The sequence below is a fragment of the Schistocerca piceifrons genome, chromosome 2 (assembly GCF_021461385.2).
Source record: "Schistocerca piceifrons isolate TAMUIC-IGC-003096 chromosome 2, iqSchPice1.1, whole genome shotgun sequence".
NCBI lineage: Eukaryota > Metazoa > Arthropoda > Insecta > Orthoptera > Acrididae > Schistocerca > Schistocerca piceifrons.
In genome coordinates this window covers 632,179,481-632,200,891 of record NC_060139.1, presented here as the reverse complement: position 1 = coordinate 632,200,891, position 21,411 = coordinate 632,179,481, and positions in this window count along the sequence as shown.

Sequence of the window (21,411 nt, the reverse complement as noted above, 5' to 3'; positions counted from 1 at the left end):
AACTAACCTAAGGACATCACACACATCCATGCCCGAGGCAGGATTGGAACCTGCGACCGTAGCGGTCGCGTGGTTCCTGACTGTAGCGCCTAGAACCGCTCGGCTACACCGGCCGGCGGCGAGAGAAACTCATGGCAGGCGGCGAAGAATGTAGCCCAAGGGTCTGCTGGTCCAAGAGAGCACGATCCGGGATGCAGCACACAGCAGTTAGTGATGGCTCACGGACCTTGTCAACAACGGCACTGGAAGGAACTGCCGTGAAAGCCGTTGTATTACTGGGCGAGCTTATCCCTATGATAAAGTTCTGTGTTTGATCTCTATTAAGTGAAAATGCGCAATAACTGACAGTAGGGCTCTTGTAGCTGTATCCAGAAGAGCAAATGCTGTTTAATGGGTGTTATTATTCCTATGCTCCCCATTCTTGTTGAACCAAGCACTGTTCTTCTTTAGTGCTTCTGCCTGTGCTAAGCAGTACCAGGTGATAAATCGGTTTCCCTCCTTTTTTAAAAAATGAAAAAAAAATATTTTCATCAAGCAGGCTTTGTGGTCCCTCTTGTCTTTGAAATGTGAAATCTCATACAGTTTCTCAGTTTCTTAGAACTCAAACTGGTTGCTTATCTAATGTGTTGTTGGCCGTTAAATACGCGGAAAATTGTATTGGTGTAGTACTTTGCTTCATGCAATAGTGACCATTTCAATGTTAGCCATCCTCCCCGGTATTTTGGAAGATTGCTAACTGGCTCAATAATTTTTACACTCCACTTGTGGCAGTTACATACTGCTAGAAGATTTTGATGAGTAAAATCCCCAAGTACTTTGTTGATCAAGTGAAATTGATAAAAATTTCTGTTGGCCTTCTGCCCGTTTTATTGTAATACACTATAGATCATTTAATGATTTAGAAATCACGTCAGATCGGTTGTTTAATGCTTGAAGGGGCTAAAGCCAGACATATGTCTGCTGATTCTTTGTTTAATTGTTTTTAATCACTAATGATTAAAAGAGGCCAGAATCTGCTTTATCTTTTCTATACGGAAATTTTTTTTAACACTTGAAGGGGCTAGTGGGGGGCATCTGTTGCTGACTTTTCAGTATTAATTGTTTTTAATCACTAATCATTGAAAGGGGCTAGTGCCTGCTTTATCTATTCTATATTTAAAATGATATGATATTTAAAGGGATGAGAACCTGACGCCTAAATTTAAATTTTCTTAACATCTTATGGGGACTAGTGTCCGTTTACCTTTCTATATCCAAATAATTTTGCTATTTCGAGGGGCTGGTTCCCGACCTTTATTGATTACGTTTCATCTCTTGGATGTCAATGTAATAATAGGCTAATGGTCGTAAATTGTCGTTGGTAATCTTACTGTTATCTCCTTCGTCAGTTAAGTAAATCAACTGCAAGATCCTCTGGCATTAATTGACAGCATTTTAAAGAGCTTAAGTGGCAAGAGCTGTTTAATAATTGTTGAAGTTGTATATTACACAAATACCAACATACACTTGTTGTTTAATAAATGTGTTTAAATATTAAAAATTAGTTCATTACCTGACTGCTTACCACACTAGGATTTGTGCGTCCCAGCTATCATTCTCCAAAAAGCACAAGTATGTGTTTCAGTGGGAACAGAGTATGGTTTTGCTGCAGACGCACCCGGGGACTGAGCAATTGGTGAGCTATTAATAAGTAGATTAGGTAGGAATTTTATGTGATTGTCTACACCTCTGTGAGTTTCTTACAAAACTTCGTGTACTTGCCATGCTGAATTGGGTAAAAATCGGAGCAAGAAGTGTTGTGGGGATAAGATATTTAAGCAAGAATCTGTTAGTGCATTAATTAGAAATGCACAGCAAAGCAGAAGGTGGTAGCACTGCTGAGCTGTGCCATCTCTTACGAGGTGTGTTGGGCAAACCGATTGACATGAATGTCGACACAGATGGGGACTTGAGTACTGCAGCAAACGCATGCCGCACGTTGCTGTGTACTTACCAAGCATTGTTGTTGGAAGGGACCTGACCCTCACATTCACAGATATCACGGTTGCTTGCTCCTGGGGATCACATTGCCGGCAATATTAGGGATATGCGGACTGTTAACAAAGATTCAAGGCTTTCTTCCTAAACACAGGCCTTGATGGATGAATTGGTGGCTATACAACGTCTTTCCATTCTTCAGCGGGCAGAGAGGAGTGAACCTAGTCAATATCAAAGTGGAGAGGTTGCAGCGTGTCTCAGCATACAAACAGGTGCGAGCTGTCCTTTTAGTAACCTTCTGAATCCTCTTCCGCCCGTCATTATAGGTATCCGAGTTCTGTGCTGTTACGGCTAATCAGATACTGGAAGTTCTGCGGCTGTTTGTGCGCTTAGAAGCTCAGGCCAACGCCTTGTGCATTCTGCATAGTGTAATATGTCAAGCAATACTACGCGAGGGGTAGGACTAGGTTGGTAACAGATTTTGCAAGGTAGCTGTTCCCTGGTGATGCTTCGTAAAACAATAGCGTTTGAATATTTAGAGACGCGCGTGCACAAGGACTTGGCAGAAAGATAAACGAAAACCTTGCAGATTACACTGAACCAATGAGGGTAGCCATGATTACGTAGTCTATAGAAATTCCTGACCGAGAAGCTGTTATGAATATAGTTGCAAGCATAAGGCCACAGGACAGTTGGTGAGTGTTATTCGCAAATAAGCCACAGTCTCTCATGAATTTAGACAAAATAATTGTCAGTATCGAAAACGTCCGGTATGGGAACAAAGAAAGGATTCCAGGGGATTGTTTTCATATAAAATGGGAGATTAACGCTCGTGTACAGTGCACTATACAACGCATGTGTTTCTGGTGTGGGAGTGAGGTGCATCTGGTACGTGATTGTAGGGAGCCCTGCGAGCACCCTAAGAACAGTTGACTCCGGAGGATGCCACAGTGGCATAAGAACCATCCGACACCATACGGTTGGCACAGTGTGCGACCAGTAAACCGCACGTACCTCCCTTACGTTTCGTATGTTCATCCTTCTGTTTGGAGGTTTGAGACACTTCAGCCGTTCACCTATGTAATAAAATTGAACACCTACAGCCGTCCTTATGACATTTATTATACGCCTACCAGTTTCGCTGCTTCAGTGCACCATCTTCAGGCCTTAACTGACGCCGAGGAGGTTATTCCCGATCGTATAAAAGATTCATCGGTGGTCAACCTCTGTGAACTGGACCCCGTGTAACAACGATGATGTGTTACCATCCATCAACCACCACCGAAACTGGTAGCCATATAATAAATTTCAAAAGAACGGCTGTAGATGTTCCATTGTATTACATAACCTCCCTCACGCATGCACTGCAGTAGGAACTGAACCAGTTTGTGCAGGATTTATCATTTCATTGCTTAGTCACACATGGTATTGTGAACATAAGCATCTGGTTAGACTCCCTAATTTGCAGCCAGTTAATAAGCACTACTGTTCTCTGTCTGGAGAGTAACTAGAATTGGTGGGACGCATGTGGTACAAACTTAAGATTGGCAAATTTACATGCCTATGAGGTTTGACGGGCACTTGTTGTGTATTCAGTTACGCGAAAAGGGTGTTACAATTTACGTTCTGTCCAGAGAAGACGGTCAGGTTCTGTAAACATAGTTAAGGGGGAAGAGTACGTAACGTTGTGACTGGCAGCCTCGAAGGCGACAGAGTCAACGGTATTGAAGTATCTGCGCTAGCAGAATATAAATTCTGAGAACAAGTCCGAAAACAATTTATTGGACTCACCAAAACGAAACAGTAATACGCTCTCCAAAAGAAGGACCGACTCGATCCCAACTGCGGATCGACACAAATACAAAACAACAGATAATAATAACAGAAAAGACTCGACTCTTCAGGGAAGCAAACAGAAACGATTCTACAACGTGAAGATCGGCCAGCTAGATGAGGCGATTGGCCGTGGCTGCCAGGGCGGCAGCTCTGTATCCTTCCGAGCGGTGCGTCGAACTGCCTTTTGCCGGCTGTGCGCCGCCTTATAAAGCCCGTTGGCGGATGTATCTGCAGGAACTATTTGTGTACACGTGCCTGGCGTAGCAAAGTAGATCCTAGACCTCTGGTGAAGCTGTTCTGTAGGCTGTGTGAACGGGTAGCGGTCCCTGGCGGCCGTTGGTGGAGACCTGGTGTTGTGTTGCGCTATGGCCGACGGTAAATATTTCTTTTGACAACACAGACGACGTAGGTTTCCCTGTTGAATATACACCCTGTAATACAGGCATTCCGTGATGGTTCGACGTAATGCGGGATGCCGTCGCAGTAGGCGCTTCGATACCTGAAGTGGGCGGCCACAGCCGGTATCACCAGCAGTGCCACATGGAAGTGTGATAGGGCACCCCATATTCTTTATACACATTAATAAATCTGCTGGAGATGGTAAGCAGTAATCTGCGGCCGTTTGCGGATGATGCTATGGTGTACGGGTAGGCGTCGAGATGAGTGATTGTAGAAGGATACAAGATAAATTTGACAGAATTTCTAGTTGGTTTATTCTGAATCCCAGAGTGCTCTAGATGTAGAGAATTGCAAGCTAATGCAGATCAATAGGAAAAAAAACGATACCGTAATGTTCGAATATAGCATTAGTAATGTACTACTTGATACAGTCACGTCTATTAAATATCTGGGCGTAACGTAGCAAAGCTGTATGAAATGGAACGAGCACGTAAGGATGGTAGTAGAGAAGGCGGATGGTCGACTTCGGTTTGCTGGGCGAATTTTAGGAAAGTGTGGTTCATCTGTAAAGGAACAAAACTGCGACCCATTATTGAGTGCTGCTGGAGTGTTTAAGATCCCCATCAAGTCGGATTAAAGGAGTGCATCGTAGAAATTGTGGGCATTCTGCTAGATTTATTACCTGTAGGTCTGATCAGCATTCGAGTATTACGGAGGTTCTTCGTGAACTCAAGTGGGAGTCTCTGGAGGCAAGACTACGCTCTTTTCTCGGAACATTGTTGAGAAAATTTAGAGAACCGGCAATTGAAGCTGACTGCAGAACGATGGTACAACCGCCAACGTACATTTCCCGTGAAGATCGCGAACTTAAGAGAAATTAGGACTCGTACGCAGGCGTATAGGAAGTTTTTCTCTCTTCGTTCTGTTTACGAGTGGAAGAAGAAAGGAAGTGACTAGCTACCCTCTGCCATTCACGATACGGCGGCTTACAGTGTATGTATACAGACATAGATTAAAGTGCAAGATTGTGTAGAGAGTTCCACGCAAGCTTATGCGTGAAATTTTTGAGCTGATCCAGAACAATAGCCTTTTTTTTATATTTTAATAAGCTTTCTAGTGGCTGTGGTATTACGAGAAGACGGCCGAGATATAGCTGGGATGGTAGATCATGTAGCGTCTCTTGCAAAATGAATACGTCGCAGGAACTAGATGTCCGCAAATATATTCCGGGAGGGGTTTTATAAATACTGTTAGGGTAAACTCAAATATGTCTAACAAGGAGAGGTCCACAGGGGTGGGATCGACTTTTATACGGCGTTGTAGGTTAAGGTACCAGGTATTACACCATAATGCCACTAAACGTGGTAGGACTCCGTTTGCGAACAATCCACGAAAAAAGTTTCGGATTTTCGCGCTATGGTCCAGACCCTTGAAAATAATCATGATGAGGACGTAGTGTACCGATCAAGATACATTCCTGGCTTGTAGAAGGCTGTGCATTCGAATCGAGCAGAGTGCTTTGAAATCTTTTACTTACAAATCTTTGTCGAAATAGCTTTGATCATTCCGTTTACGCATTTAACGAGTCTTAATGTAATTCTATTTTATTTATAGTCCTTTTTCACGTCATTTTAAACATACATCATCCCTTTCATTCCCTCTCAATATTTCTTCCTGTCATTCTTTTCTCATTTGGAATCATACCGTATGTGATTTTCATTATTTTTATGTACTGACTTCTTTTTAATTTCTACTTTACTACGTTACATTTTCGTTCATACATTTGCATTCACAGTTTTTATTCTTCATTCGTCTTGAATTATTTTTAATTTAATTTAATTTGTAATCACTTCTGCGATTAAATCTTCATCTGCGTTATTTTGACTGTACCGCAAAAAAAAAATGTGTTTTCAATGTTTGTGTGACGATTACCATTGAAAAAATATACATCATATAACTAAAAATACGTTTCTGGCACCACTGCACACCCAACAGAAATAGATTATAGTGAATAAAACTCTTCTGGGTATTATGCCGCGTCATTCTTAAAAACTAACAATGTGCCCTGAGGGAGGCAGTTGCAATTCGGCCGAAACGTCGGTTTTAGTTTATTATTGTTGTTAGTTTTTAGTACTGACGCGGCATAATACCCAGAAGAATTTTATTCACTATGACACCGGCTGCGGAAGCCTACGTTCTTATATCAGAAATAGATTAGTTCGTGTTTTGTTTTTTAAGCGAGAGATCATTCTCAAACGTTTAAATATTACGACAGATAAATAAAAATAACTAAAATCAAATGGACAATGATTCCAAATGAAAAAAGGATGACAGGGAGAAAAAATGAGAGCTAATGAAAGAAGATAATATGTTGATAAAATGACATGAGAGAGGATTATAAACAAAAAAATTCATTTAAACCAATTAGTTGAATAGGAATAGTGATCAAACCGTCGATCGCGAGCTGGTAGTAGTTTCTATAGATCGTGATAACGTGCGCGTTCGCTAACCTGGGCTGCTTCACTTAGCTCAGACCACGCTGACAGCAACACCTGCCAGTTTTCCTAGCGAAACTGCCATGCTCAGATAAGAATATTACACTGTCATCCTCATACTAGATTCTGTACAGGTGACGTTGTATATGTTATACTGTTTTCCCGTGTGTATATCACACATTTGCTAATGTGGATAGTTCTACATCTACATCTACATCCATACTCCGCAAGCCACCTGACGGTGTGTGGCGGAGGGTACCTTGAGTACCTCTATCGGTTCTCCCTTCTAGTTTAATTTACGCATAACGTTTAAGTGTCAGAAAACTGCACTGTTTGTAATTACTTATGCATGCGCATTTCATGACGTCGTGTCAGAGGCACAGCAAGAAAAAATTTGGGATTAAATTTTTATAGATAATAGTAATGTTGCACAACAGAAATGTGTTATGGAACAATGGTACTATTTCTAGACACAGCGGGGTGTTTGTACCTTCTAGGGTGCATCCTGACACTGAAACTATGCACTATTTTTCTCTCTAATTGTATCCCTTTGTAAACTCGCTATGTTGGTCCTCAATTGGCGTACCCTCCCATACTACATAACGACAAGTGATCACTAAACAAATGCCTGAACGTTTCAGTTCTTCGCTAGGATTCCAATTAAAAATTACAATAGGCTTCTTTTTAAAATTAGCCAATTAAACCAATTAAAAGTTTGATTAGAAGCAGTTGTTAGATGCAAAGTGTAATGTAAGTCGGTTTCACATAAAACGTGAATAAAATACCTCAGTTACAAACAAGAACGCGTAACTTGGATAACTGACGGATGTTGGATAAGGACTGGATGTCGATAGTGGCACCTTTCAAAGCGTTTCCGTAGTCACTTCAAATGATTCAAGGAACCATACAGAAAAGAAACAAACGAACAATTTTTGATTAATTGTTGAATAAGCGCCCTATGTATGTCAGTGGCTACTGACCTTCCGTATAACTAGATTTCACCATGAACTTACAAGCACTGAGAGCTGGTCACTCAAACACGAGATCTCCTCATGTAGCAGCCACTCATTCAATAAGATAGCATTATCTGGTCAGCCACAGTGAACCATCTGATGAAACCTAAGATCTAATTCCTGTGGAGAGCCGCCACAATTTTTCTAGGAAACACAAGTAATGATATGCGTGCTGCTATCATGATTGGGGCTCGTTACCACGATGATGTCCCCCTATCGTCCCTATGTCGGTATTCAAGTCTTGTGGGCTTAGGCAGTTGAATCGTGATTTTTTTTTTCAAAGAATATTCTTAAGAATTTATTATATTTACTAGCGAGTCATCAAGAACATTAGCACATTCAATCACACTATGTAAGCATGGAAGTAGTTGCCAGGGAGTAACTGATGAAATCATAACCAAATTCCTTTTAACAAATTGGAATTTTATTCACTTTAAGAGGGCCTTAAAGCAATTTTTAAAAGAAACGGATTTAAAATTATAATCAGAAAGCACCCTCTGAATATGAAAGTTACAATTTATTCAGAGGCAGAAAGAAACAAGTCCAGCAAGATGACCAGTTCACAGCCATTGCTAAGCCAGCAACGAAAATAGCGAGATACCCGCTCGGACTTCAACAATGCAGAGGAAACATGCCCCAGGCTATCCGACATCCCTACACAGTAGAAGGCACCGAGCTAAGCCCCACAAGATGACCAAGGTTGAAGGGACTATTCGAAGCTGACAACCAACGAGCCACCAGAACTTTAAGACCAGAAGCTAATGTCTTAACTTAACGGATTATCAGAGCCCATTACATTCTTCGGAGCTAGACTCTAACCCAGTCAACCTAATCTGCAACTCAGCCACCTTTCGCTGCAACTCATCCACTTCCTTACGATCAGCCTCGTTTACAACAACTTGCTCTAGATCAGATACCCGGTTAAACACGTGCACCAAATGTGCGCGTAGTCTAGCTAACTGCTTGCGACTCGGTTGATGAACACAAAACCAGTCTAAATGTTGTTGGAACTCATCGAACTCTCCGGCCGCCGCTGCCATGGCTGTCGGACAGGAACAGTAACTTCTGGTGAAATATGGACCTGATTGAGCAAGGCATCTTTTAAGTCCGCAAGCAACTCAGGAACAGTACCTTGTATGTATATATTACGCATAAGCAACCTAATCCTGGACATTCTCTGGCCGCCATGACAACATGAAACATACAGCTAAACAGTCACTTGGCCAAAGCGAAATATTACAAAATTATAAAATAAGTACAACTATAATTCAATCAGTTACTCAAAGAGTGGTAGCAAGAACGCTAACCACGTTCTGCTGCCAGTAATGAACCGTGATTTTTTTTCGAAGAATATTCTTAAGAATTTATTATATTTACTAGCGACTCATCAAGAACATTAGCACATTTAATTAATAGTTGCCAGAGAGTAAGTGATGAAATCATAACCAAATTCCTTTTAACAAATTGGAATTTTATTCACTTTAAGAGTGCCTTAAAGCAATTTTTAAAAGAAACGGATTTAAAATTATAATCAGAAAGCACCCTCTGAAAATGAAAGTTACAATTTATTCAGAGGCAGAAAGAAACAAGTTTTGACTGTACGAGCTTTCGGGCAGAGAACCTTGCCGCTCCCTTTTGACACAGCCGTAGTTACGACCGCTCACAACAGCATCTGAAAGACTACACTGGTGCAAATCTGCAACACACCAGATAACTTTAAACTAAGAGTTTTTACACAAGCACACAAACTATGAACCTCCTGTAGGAGGGATGGAAATTGTACAAAACACTAACAATTAAAATATTAACCTTGCCACCAAAGGTGCAACTTGATTTTAACTTCTAAGAGAATTATGGTGAAAGGGTGGCAACTTATATACTAAAAAGATCATTTAAATAAAAGCCAATGAAATGCAATCTTATATAAAATTCTACAAGGTTGGCCAAACAATAGTTAAGATGCTCTACAGTACACAGATACCGCCTCTCAAGATCATAGGCAATAATATCAAAGTTTCCAAAGATCAAAACATATTTCAGGTATTAGGCCGTTACACTCCAAGCAATAAATTCGTTAACACACCAAACCCGACAATCATGACAGAGGCAGCTACTAACGTACGTTAGATTGATTGGGAGATTACGGAACAACCCAAACTGCAGGTTGCTCTAACGCGTCCCTACAAGGGGAAAACGGACCACCCAATTTATAAACAACCACCTTCCCGCGGGTGGGCAAACGGAGAAGAATGGTGGGAGGACACCAACGCAAAATGGCTGGTGACCTCACCAAGAAGACAAGTAGAATTTAAGAAGAGTAAATAACGAGATATCACCAATCACTTAACTTCTAATAAACTGCGATCGCAGCATCCTTAAATCGCTCTCCCAAACCGTCCGCTGCCAGCTGCTTCAACAGATGCAGGAAGGAGCGCCGATCTCCCGTCTCACGGCGTCGCAGCTCGCACCGGCCAGACCTATGTCGTGGGTTGACTCCTGTTGCTCTCGTGTCGACCGTGTCGACCGCGAAGTCACTACCCCTCGCTATACGCCGCGGGCCACTGGACTCACGTGGGGACTTCACATGCGACGACGCTCAAGACAGACAAGTCATCTTGTGTCTCAGTGCGCAACCGACCAACCGATCGATCCAACCGCCAATGATCGCTGCCTGAGCAAACTCGAGCAGACTGGCGGCCTAACGTGCAGACTCAGATGCGGGAACTAAGCCCCGAGCGGGCGACCACTTGCTGAGTTCTCTTACTGGCAGAGTGAAAAGACTTTCATTTTGCCGGCCTTAAAGGTTGATCCGAACGACAGACATACTAGCACTCCGAACAACAGACAGACGCTAACTGCCTAACAAACTGATCAAGACTCACCGACTGGCGAGCTCATAGCGCCCCTTAAAGGAACGTGAACAGGCAACCTTTCCCCTTTCCCACCAGAGGGAGACACCAAAGCGGCGCCATCGACAGAAACGGAGGGCGACTGCTTCACACTACGCGCTGCGGCGCGCTCTTCAAAACAGCAATTTTTACCACGGCTCAGCACTGTAGTTGTCTCGAACTGGTATGACACGTGTCTCACGTGATTATTTGTCGACACGTCATAGGCTAATCCGCAGGTGTAGCAACGATTCAACTTTTCTTTCGAACATCATTTCACATTTATGCATAAGTGCTCATTCGCTACTTAGTTGTGAAGTGTGAATGCTGTCTGCTGACAGCTGATGTTAACAGCTGATGCTTAGATAGGCGACTGAGGCATGTGGGTGCCACCATCGTCAAGTCAAAATTCGGGCTCTGCCACCTCTGAGAAGTCAAAAGTCGGAACGCTTCAAACAATACATTGAATGTACAATTCTTACTAAGGTTTTTCAGTTTTTAACATCACGCGAAAACTAAACTACAAATACCACACTTGAAACATAAAATACCTAAAAGTTAATAGTGTTTACCTCGTGCACTGGTGAAAATCGTTGGGGATGTGGTTAGAGCTTATAGACATACTAATTATCTGATGTAGCGGCTTACACTCACTGTTGTTGCTATTTGTATTTTCGCATAATGTAATGAGCATTTTCAATATAACTCAGACTTCGTAAAACACTAAAATCAATGTAATATTAATAATGTTTCATTCTTATGGAAGAGTGAAAGCACGAAACACATCAATGCTCCTCCATTCGGTCACTCCATAAACACAACTGCATCTTCAGCACTATTATGAAAACGAGGTGGCGAAAAGATTGACTTTAAGCCTCTTGATTTGTCGCTCTCTCTTCTGTTTTGAACATATTGTATTTGGACAAGAAGACTAAGATGATAAGTTAAAAATATGAAATAAAAAACTATGCAATATGATATATAAAAGTAAAACTGTCAAACTGTAAAAATTAACCAAAAAATGTAGGGACTTGAGGGTGATGTGTCATACTTGCGTAGACGAGACAATTATTGTTAAGTAGGGAGCATTCCTGCAAAATCAGAACAGATGGTAACCCTATAGTGGTGTTCAATTTCACATTTCTTGTCGTTTATTTTAATAAGAGAGGAAGTTGTGCCTGAAATACATTTCTAGCGTGGAGATCTAAGTGCTGTCCTCTCACACAGTTTCCGCCTGTAACAATAGTACTCATATGCTGATACATGTTTGTCATGAACCAAATCCTTGACACAGGGACATGAGAAAACCCCTGGAGCACCATCTCTGTATTATTGTCACACTGATGACCAAAACAATGGCTGCTGACACACTTTATTCTGTGTTGACAGGAATGGTATGATCGTTTTTTCGCTTTACTGCTGTTGGTTCCATCACTCCTTATGGACTACCGGCAGTGAAACCAGCCGCTCTTCGTTCTGACAATTCTTTAATTCAAAATATTTTTTCAAAAGTATTTTCTAAAAATAATTTATTCGTTTAATTTGAAAATGCTGAAAAGATAAGACTGATTTGGCAATATTAAAAACAGTATACATTTTTTTCTGTTTTCTGTCTTCCCTTACTTGCTGTAAATTCGTGGAGGTATGTACCGTCTATGGTCTATGCAATTAATTGAAGGCAGTTTGTTTATTGCCATACTCATTTCGTTTCTTTTATTTGGGAAGCATCATCAGTGGCCTGTTATACTAGGGTGTAGAAGCTCACACAGCCTCGTACCTGTAGTGCATAAAATTTATTCTTTTTAAAACGATTCCAATGAAGTAATGAATATTGTAGGTGAAGAGTTGTCTTTAGAGAAAGATAATGAGGTGAGCGTGAAGTTTTAATTACATGTACATATCGGGTGTAAGGCAGGAATATAGTAGAAGTTGCAGAGGCAGGTACATTTTGGAAGAGTTTAAAATTATGTAGGGGTAAGTGTAACTGGATAGACAGCAGCCCATGATTTAGAAAATGAAAGACGTATGCAAGAGGAGATATCAGGAGAAAAACTTCAGCTAGCTTGATAGGAGTCACATAAGTTGCATTCCAGTTCAGCTGGGTTGGAGGTGTACTAGTCACTAATGTATGTATGAGATATGTAGACACTCACTGTTGAATAGCAGTGAAAAAATGTGAAGAACTAGCAGAGATTCAATGTTGGATGGTAACAAAATGCGGATATAGGGTAGAGTTATTGAAGTCAAAAGCTTCCGGTTATTTGATTCGGGAAGGATAGAATGGAACGGTTAGCTAGGGACACTCTCTGCTCATGGATGTGAAATGCTTCTGAGAACGAGGACTGAAAGAGAATAATTACTGCTCCAAAGACTCATTAGTCTGAAAGCAGACACAATAGGAGTGTCCAGAAGCACGCCTGGCGTTGTGTCCGGGCTGTGGACGGCGGCTGGGCCCTGCAGGTCGCATTAGGCGCGCCATATCTGGAGCAGTAGCGCTCAGCGCCATCTGGCGGCATTGTGCTCGCGTGAGTAACGGCGCCCGCCCCGCCAGCTGCCGGCTGTTACCGGAACTTCGAGGCCTGGCAAGGCGCCCGCAGCGCGGCGGCCGGCTAGGCAGCAGGCGGCGCCTGGGCCGTCCTTATCGGACTGCTACCTCCCTCTCTGTCTGGGCTCGAGCCTGTGTCTGTGTCCCTGCGCAAAAACGGCTCCCCATCCAGTCTCGCCGGTCTTCAGAGAACTGGGCTCCTATCACGGACTGTTTTGCAGATGCTGTCCCTGAAGGGTAATAGTGTTTAAAGAAAAAGACAACTGCCAGAGTCTATTTCAGGCCATGCATTCCACTCCACTGCCCTGGAGACGACTATCTTACTGGCATGTAAAATATCAGTCTCTCTCGGCCACCTCGAAAGCTTATACATGCTCTAACCATATGTCCAAAAACAAAAAACAAAAATGCCTGAAATGCTTTCACGCCTATACTCCCCTCCAGTCCTCCCTCGCTGCAAAACTGCTCCGTGTCACATAAAGATTTTGATAGCCTTCTGCTCTCAGGCCCCGAAACCCACCATCACCCTTCTTCTAGTATTTAATCCTGATTTTATTTCTGCTCTTTCTCCTTCCTCAAAATGGTTCAAATGGCTCTTAAAATGGTTCAAATGGCTCTAAGCACTATTGGACTTAACATCTGAGGTCATCAGTCCCCTAGACTTAGAACTACTTACACGTAACCAACCTAAGGACAACACACACGTCCATACCCGAGGCAAGATTCGAACCTGCGACCGCAGCAGCAGCGCGGTTCCGGACTGAAGCGCCTAGAACCACTCGGCCACATCGGCCTGCTGAAATGGTTCTAAGCACTATGGGACTTAACATCTGAGGTCATCAGTCTCCTAGACTTAGAACTACTTACACCTAACTAACCTAAGAACAACACACACATCCATGCCAGAGGCAGGATTCGAACCTGCGACCGTAGCAGCAGCGCGGTTCTGGACTGAAGCGCCTAGAACCGCTCGGCCACAGCGGCTGACTTCTCCTTCCTGTTAAGGCCCTTACTCCCCAAGGAAACACATCGCATCCTGGCGCAAGGAAATTTCAGAATGCAAAAAGAAGTGATTACAGAATGTTATCAAATAGTCTTCGTTTTATCATATCGTGATCGATCCCGAGGCCTTTAGCTTCCTCACCAGATGTGTCTGTTCAGAATAAAACACGCAATGAACCAGTGAAGTGAACTACATTTCTGTATGTACTGTGCAGCTGCTAACAACTATATTGACGTCTTCTGGGAGATTGTATAACGTTCCTTACGTCAAGGACAAGAGCGTCCATAAATTGCAAGTATGCACGGTGATGCCTAACTTGCATATTTGAGAGTAACATGATATTGGCGCTTTTTATACCACTTACCAGAGTACACGGTAAGCGGTAATCTTGTGTAGCCCATGGCAACTTTTATACAGCTGGTGGTTATACTTAAACATTCCCTATTCAGCACGTTATAACTCTGAGAGTAATTATCATAGAGTACCAAACTTGATAGCATTAATGTGCAGAGTACGGGTGCACGATTTTCATGCCTCACAGCCGGCCTGAGTGGCCGAGCGGTTCTAGGCGCTACAGTGTGAAACTACGCGACCGCTACGGTCTCAGGTTCGAATCCAGCCTCGGGCGTGGATGTGTGTGATGTCCTTAGGTCAGTTAGGTTTAAGTAGTTCTAAGTTCTAGGGGACTGATGACCTCAGAAGTTAAGTCCCATAGTGCTCAGAGCCATTTGAATCATGCCTCACAGCGCCACCGTCCATTTCCAGCAATGGCCACCTTGTGCCGTGGTCAGTCAACGTGATTCATAGTCTCACACACCTGACCAGTCGCAGTGCACTTGTTGATGTGTCAACATGGGCTTGGAGAAAAGGAGCGGGGCATTATTTGTGTAGCTCTATTATCAAAACAACAGTAATGCTGCAACTGCACTTCGAGAATATCGCCGGCTGAAAGGATTACGGAAGGCTCCTCTTTCTCCATCTGCTGTGCGGAGAATGATGAAGAAATTCGAATCAACTGGAGAACCGGGCGTCGCTCTGGGAAGAGGCCGACGACCGGTTGCACCACAGGTGGTTGATCAAATCGCTGTTGCTATGTCAGACAACGCTTCGCGCAATTCCCGAACGACAGACAGTGCACGTGCTGTGTCACGACAGTTGGACATCCCGTTGTCCACTGTATGGAAGATGCTTTGAACCATTCTGAAATGGTATCCGTACAAGATCCGTATCGTACAGCAGCTTGCACCAAGGACGCTCAAAGACGTGTTCACTTCGCTCTCCAGTTTCTCGCAAGGACTGAAGTTTGCGAAGGCTGGCCCTGCACCATCCTATGAACAGACGAATATCATTTTTCTCTGATGGGCGAGGTGAACACACAGAATTGCCGAGTGTGGTGATCTTCACCTTTAGTCACTTGTACATGAAGTTCCTCTGTCTAATAAACGTGTCACCGCATGGTGTGGCTTCACGGCTAAGTTCATCATCGGCCCATTCTTTTTTTGAACAGGCTGGCGCTCAAGGACAATAGAAGGGCAGTGTGACTGGCCAGCGTTATTACTGTATGCTTCGCCATCCCAACAGGAAAAGTTTCCATGCAAGATGTGGCCCCACCGCACATCGCTCGTGACGTGTACCTGCTTCTCCGAAACACAACTGGAACGATCGAACAATCAATCGGTCTTGTCCAAATGCTTGGCCGGTCACGAACATCTGATCTCACTACTTGCTATTTCCGGTTGTGGGGCTGCCTGAAGGACAGGGTTTACCAGGGGAACATTCACACTTGTGCTGATCTAAAGCGCAGCATATCGAGAGAGGTAGCCAGCATTCCTACTGTCATGCTTCGCTCAGTTGTGCAGAATGTGATCCTGCGCTTTCAGATTCTTCTGGACACTAATGGACGCCATATTGATCCCCTCTTGTTGCAGTAGTGGTACCGGCGTGTAATGGTATGATGTACCGTAGCAACACATTAAAAGTGTCTCGATTGAATTGATTCTGCATTATTTCTCATCCCCATGCCCTTGACACTAATGCTACCAAGTTTTGTCCACGTACAATGATTAGTTTCCTTGTAATAACGCGTTAAATAGGACAAGTTTAATTATAACCACCCGGTATTTATAGAGAGTACCAAGTCGTAATATGAGACGAAACTATCGTAAGCAAACGGAAGATTTATATTTGCTGCAAGTGTGGTGCAGCATTAAAGGGCGTAGAAGATATTAGTGAGATCAGTTCTGAAATTACTATGACATCAGACTTCGAACAAATTCAGAGGTGCACTGCTGTGATCAAGCAATGCCGATATAGTCCATACAAAAGTCTACTAGAAATGTTGAGGGAATTAAAATCGAAATATCTGAAAGAAAGTTGTTATTCTTGAGAAAACATGTTGGTAAATTTGGGGAACTGTTACTTGGGACTGTGCGGGAATTCAGTTGTCTCTGTCGTATATTTGGTGAATAAAATGAGGCACTTAGCGAAAAATGTAACTGATTTTCCCTCACTTGACACGAAAATAGAATAGTGTATAAGAGTACATAATCGCTAATATTGGTAAAAGTGACCTTCTCGGTCCAACGTACAGTGGTCGGCGGAGTATATAACAAGCTGAATACTGTGTAGTTACTTGCTGGTTTGGGTCCACTGAATTCTCTTCTTCCCAAAATCGAGCTTTCTGTCTTCTGTCTTCTGGTCCGCGGATTGAGCGTGCCTGAGTTATAGGGAGTAGGGAGGCAGTCAAACCACGGGTACCCAAAAGTGTATAAAGTTACATAATGTATTTAACTAACGCGACATGAAGAGTCAGTCCTGTAGTGATTAGAAACAATACCTAACCGACAGCAATAAATACAGGGTGGGGCAAATAACAGTTGCCCGGACGAGTGGATACGACTGGATGCAAATGTATGCATATAACGGAGGAGGAAAAGACCTACAATTACTTCCAATAGGATGAAGCAACTGTCCATACCGCAGGCCGAACTTTGGAGCACATTTACACAAACTTCGCGCCTTACAGAGTTGTCAGCAGAGGTCAGTCTGGTGGCGACCCTAGCTGGCCGCCCAGGTCACCTGATCTGTCAGTGTGCGATTACTTTGTGTGAGGAACCCGCAAGTCTAAAGTGTATCGCAACAGCCCTCATAGCCTTCGAGAACTGCAGCAGAACATTACGAATGAGACTGCAGCAATTCCAGCAGTCAACGTCGATACATCTTCACTAACTTGCTGACCAGGCCCAAAACTTGCGAGAGATGAATGGTGATCACTTTCAACATCTGCTAAGTCGGGTTAGTACTGTATTTCCTTTCCTCTGCTGTGTTTTTTTGTGCCCTGCAACTCTGTTCCCCGGGCCACTTTTCTTTGCCCTTGTAGTTTTATCTCAATGAGTATCCCACAACTAGAGCATATCGTATGGATTTGTTCAATAATTTTCTAAGATATTCATTTATCTCGTCCTTAATCTCCTTCAAATTACCCTTTGCATCTGGGCATTATTAATAAAAAAACACAAAACAAAAATGTCAATGATCAATGGAAATCAGTCTCAACTGAAAGAATAAATGCAATTCTGCACAATACAAATTAAATTAATTAAGCAATGACATAATCGTCCAACTGCCATACAAAACAAAATACGAGTCATTCTAATGTAATACTAGCATTCAGCTTCTCAGTTCTACCCTCACTTCGGATATGTGGTCTGTGAAGCAAAACGTGAAAAGACCACCACCACCTCAGTCTGAAATTCTAGAAATAAACTACTTACAAACGATTGGTATGAATCCTCAGTGGAGACAAAAATTCTTCAATACTGGTCTCAGAAATTTACTTTTACGGCCCTGTAATGCCAGAGTGAATCACAATATCACTGTGGCTTCAATGTGGCTGTGAGACGGAATGACGATTCTCGAAGAAATATGCTCTGTCGGTAAAACTAGCAGCCCTTCAGAATATTCTAAATGTCAAACTATCTTACCTAGGGCAGCAGACTGCAGTCCACAGACTATTAATTCTTAATACTGTCTTGTAGCTTCTCTACACACAATAGACGAGAGACGTGAACTCCCAGCCAGAACGGCGAAATTCAGAAACGTCTCGACGTGAGAGCATATCAAGAGAAGTGCACTCAAATTCAACATATGCTGAATAATAGACGAGATTTCCCTGCCAGAAAGGCTAAGTCCAGAATCGTCTAAGTTAACAACAAGTACAGTGGCCTAACTGCTCTATAAAATATAAGTTCGCCTGAGAGCAGAAAACAGCAAATCCGTCCGTCATCAACGAGAGGTGACACGTAAGACGTCCGTTCCACATAGAAATCCAGACATTATATCTCTCAAAACTGCTGGCTCTACAGCAAACCTCTGATTTCCTCCCCTTAAGTTCAAATGGTTCAAATGACTCTCAGCACTATGGGACTTAACATCTGAGGTCATCAGTTCGGTGGAACTTAGAACTACTTAAACCCAACTAACGACCGTAGCGGTCGCACGGTTCCAGACTGAAGCGCCTAAAACCGCTCGGCCACACCGGCCGGCTCCCCATAAGTGCTGGTGGCGAATCATAATCATGGAATTTCCTGTACATTCACCCTCACTGCTCTTTCTGCTGACCACCGACCAACAACCGATTTTAGTTAGGATTTTGGTGTCTAAAGGTCTAGAATTTATCCCTACTTTGCGGTCTAAACAAAATTCCACCAACTGGAGGCCACTCAGTGAAAAATTTGACCACACAGAGCAAGATTTTCTACTTCTTATCTTCGTGCTTGCCAATCCCTACCTTGGCCTGCAAGGTCGCCGGATTTGGCAGCAGTATGGGGAACATTATGGGGACGGCACTCCAACCATTTCGAGATTTTGACGATCTTACAAGCCAGTTGGACAGAATTTGGCACGATATCTCTCAGGAGGACATGCAATCAATTATCAATCAATACCAAGCGGCTGATTTAGGGGGTGGATTTGCATACGAGAGAAACGAGCTTTAACATCGAGACCGCCCTTCAAGATCTAAGTTTTCCGTTGTTACCTACATAGTATAAGGCAAATGGCGGCAAGATTTTTTTGAAAAATACTTACTCTTCCACATCATTCTGTAGAGTCTTTTTCCGTTTCTACCTCGGCGTTGACGTGAAGTCGTTCCTTTTTCCACCGCGCATCCCCTGTGTCGATTTTTTCCGATTCGTTACTCTCCTGTCTACCACTTTTCATCATTATCCTCTCTACTCCACTTGTCATTTACCGAGGTTCCATGAAGGCGTCAAAAGGCCACATTTTTACCGACTTCTCGTCGGTCCGTGGTGAAGAATTTCAGGTACAATTCAAACGTGAATATAATCTAAATTTCGGGCACAAAACATCACGAAGACTTGACAGCGCTCGCTCTGCTGATATTGCTCTCTGTTGGACATGACTGAATTGTATTGCCTGCGAGCTATTGTTGCATGGCACACCAATGAAAATTAGAGCGCGAAGTGAACCTTCCAAATCAAGGCAATGTCGTTTCAATCGCAATGGAACACAGGCTCTTGCTTTGGTATTAATTATTGTTTGCCTTGGAGCAGTGCGGTCTGAGTTCTGGCAGCGTTGTATCGTCAAAATGCACGGTATAATGCGTACACGTGGCGAGTGCGTAGAAATTAATGCCACTGGCAATACGAAATAGACGGTACACTACTTGTCTAGAGATCTCTTCTGTTATTTCTCCATCTGAATCTGAATTATCTACAACTGTGTTTCATAAGTTACTCCACGACCGCCTGCAACCGTAAACGTCTTGATTTATTGGTAAAATTGTGGACACTCTATAGGTTACAGTCCGTTCTTCGACACTTTTCTCTCTTCGCCCCTAAAGATAGAACTGGTTATTCGAGTCTTAATTATTTGTAGAAGAAAAGTTTTATACTAGTCTCTTGCACTCATTTTGTATATGAATTCATGTTCTCAGCATCGTAATTTCGAGATCGATGTGGTTGATATGCTTAAAACTGTGAATCGTCTCCATTGTGTGTGAAAACAAAAATTTATATGCACCTTTATTTCTAAACAGCGTACATTCACGCTCGTGGTATAGGTCACCACTCAACATCACTTCGTGTAGACTGACAGTGAAAAAGGTAAACATGCCAATATTTCGAATCAGATATTTGACGAACCCATATTATAATTTACATCCATTGTAAAGTAAAATGGACTAAGGTTGAAATTGTGTAACTGTGCCAATAAACCAAGAAATGATAGCTAAAGGCCAACGTGCAATGATTTCAAAAATTTCTAGAAGCGATGGCTCCTTATACGATTCGATTCCTACATTTTTACTGCATTTTCTTCCAAAACGTATTTAGTAGCCGAGCGGTCTAAGACGCTGCTGTCATGGACTGTGCGGCTGGTCCCGGCAGAGGTTGGAGTCCTCCCTCAGGCATGGTTGTGTGTGTTTAGGTTAAGTAGAGTGTAAGCTTAGGGACTGATGACCTTAGCAGTTAAGTCCCATAAGATTTCGCACACATTTGAACATTTTGTATTTACTACACAGACTGAAACATCCGCATTCATAATCTGTCTAGGATGATGCATTATAATTTGTGCTGTTCTTTTCCTATTGTCATCTTTATTCCCTTATTTAGTCTATCCATTGGTTGGATGTGGTCCGGCACTATTTCATCTCTTGTACCAACCCTTTTACCTCACAGTAGCACCTGCAGCACATACATTACTTAATCTTTCCCTTTCCCTACAGTGTCTGCACTCTACCGCTCCCTCTAGAACCACAGAACTTATTTCAAGACTTTTTGATGACGATGATATTTGGTTTGTAGGGTGCTCAACTGCGCGGTTATCAGCGCCCGTACGAATTTCCAATCTTTGCTCAGCCGAATCTCGCCACTTTCCTGAATGATGATGGAAATGATGAGGACAACACAAACACCAAGCTATCTCGAGGCAGTTGAAAAATCCCTGACCCCGTCGGGAATCGAACCCGGGACCCCGTGCTCGGGAAGCGAGAACGTGACCACGAGACCATGAGCTGCAGACTCAAGATGTTTTAACAGATGTTCTACAGGATGGCGCATATGAATAAAGGAATAAAGTAAATGTAGTGAAAATGCAGAAACGAAGAGCTGAAATTGACTTACCTTTATTTACAATGAAAAATACAGTGAAAAATACATTTATACAAGATGCTGAAAGTGACTCTCCGGGGACCGATGATCTCGCTGTTTGGTCCCCTCCCCCCAAATCGATCCAC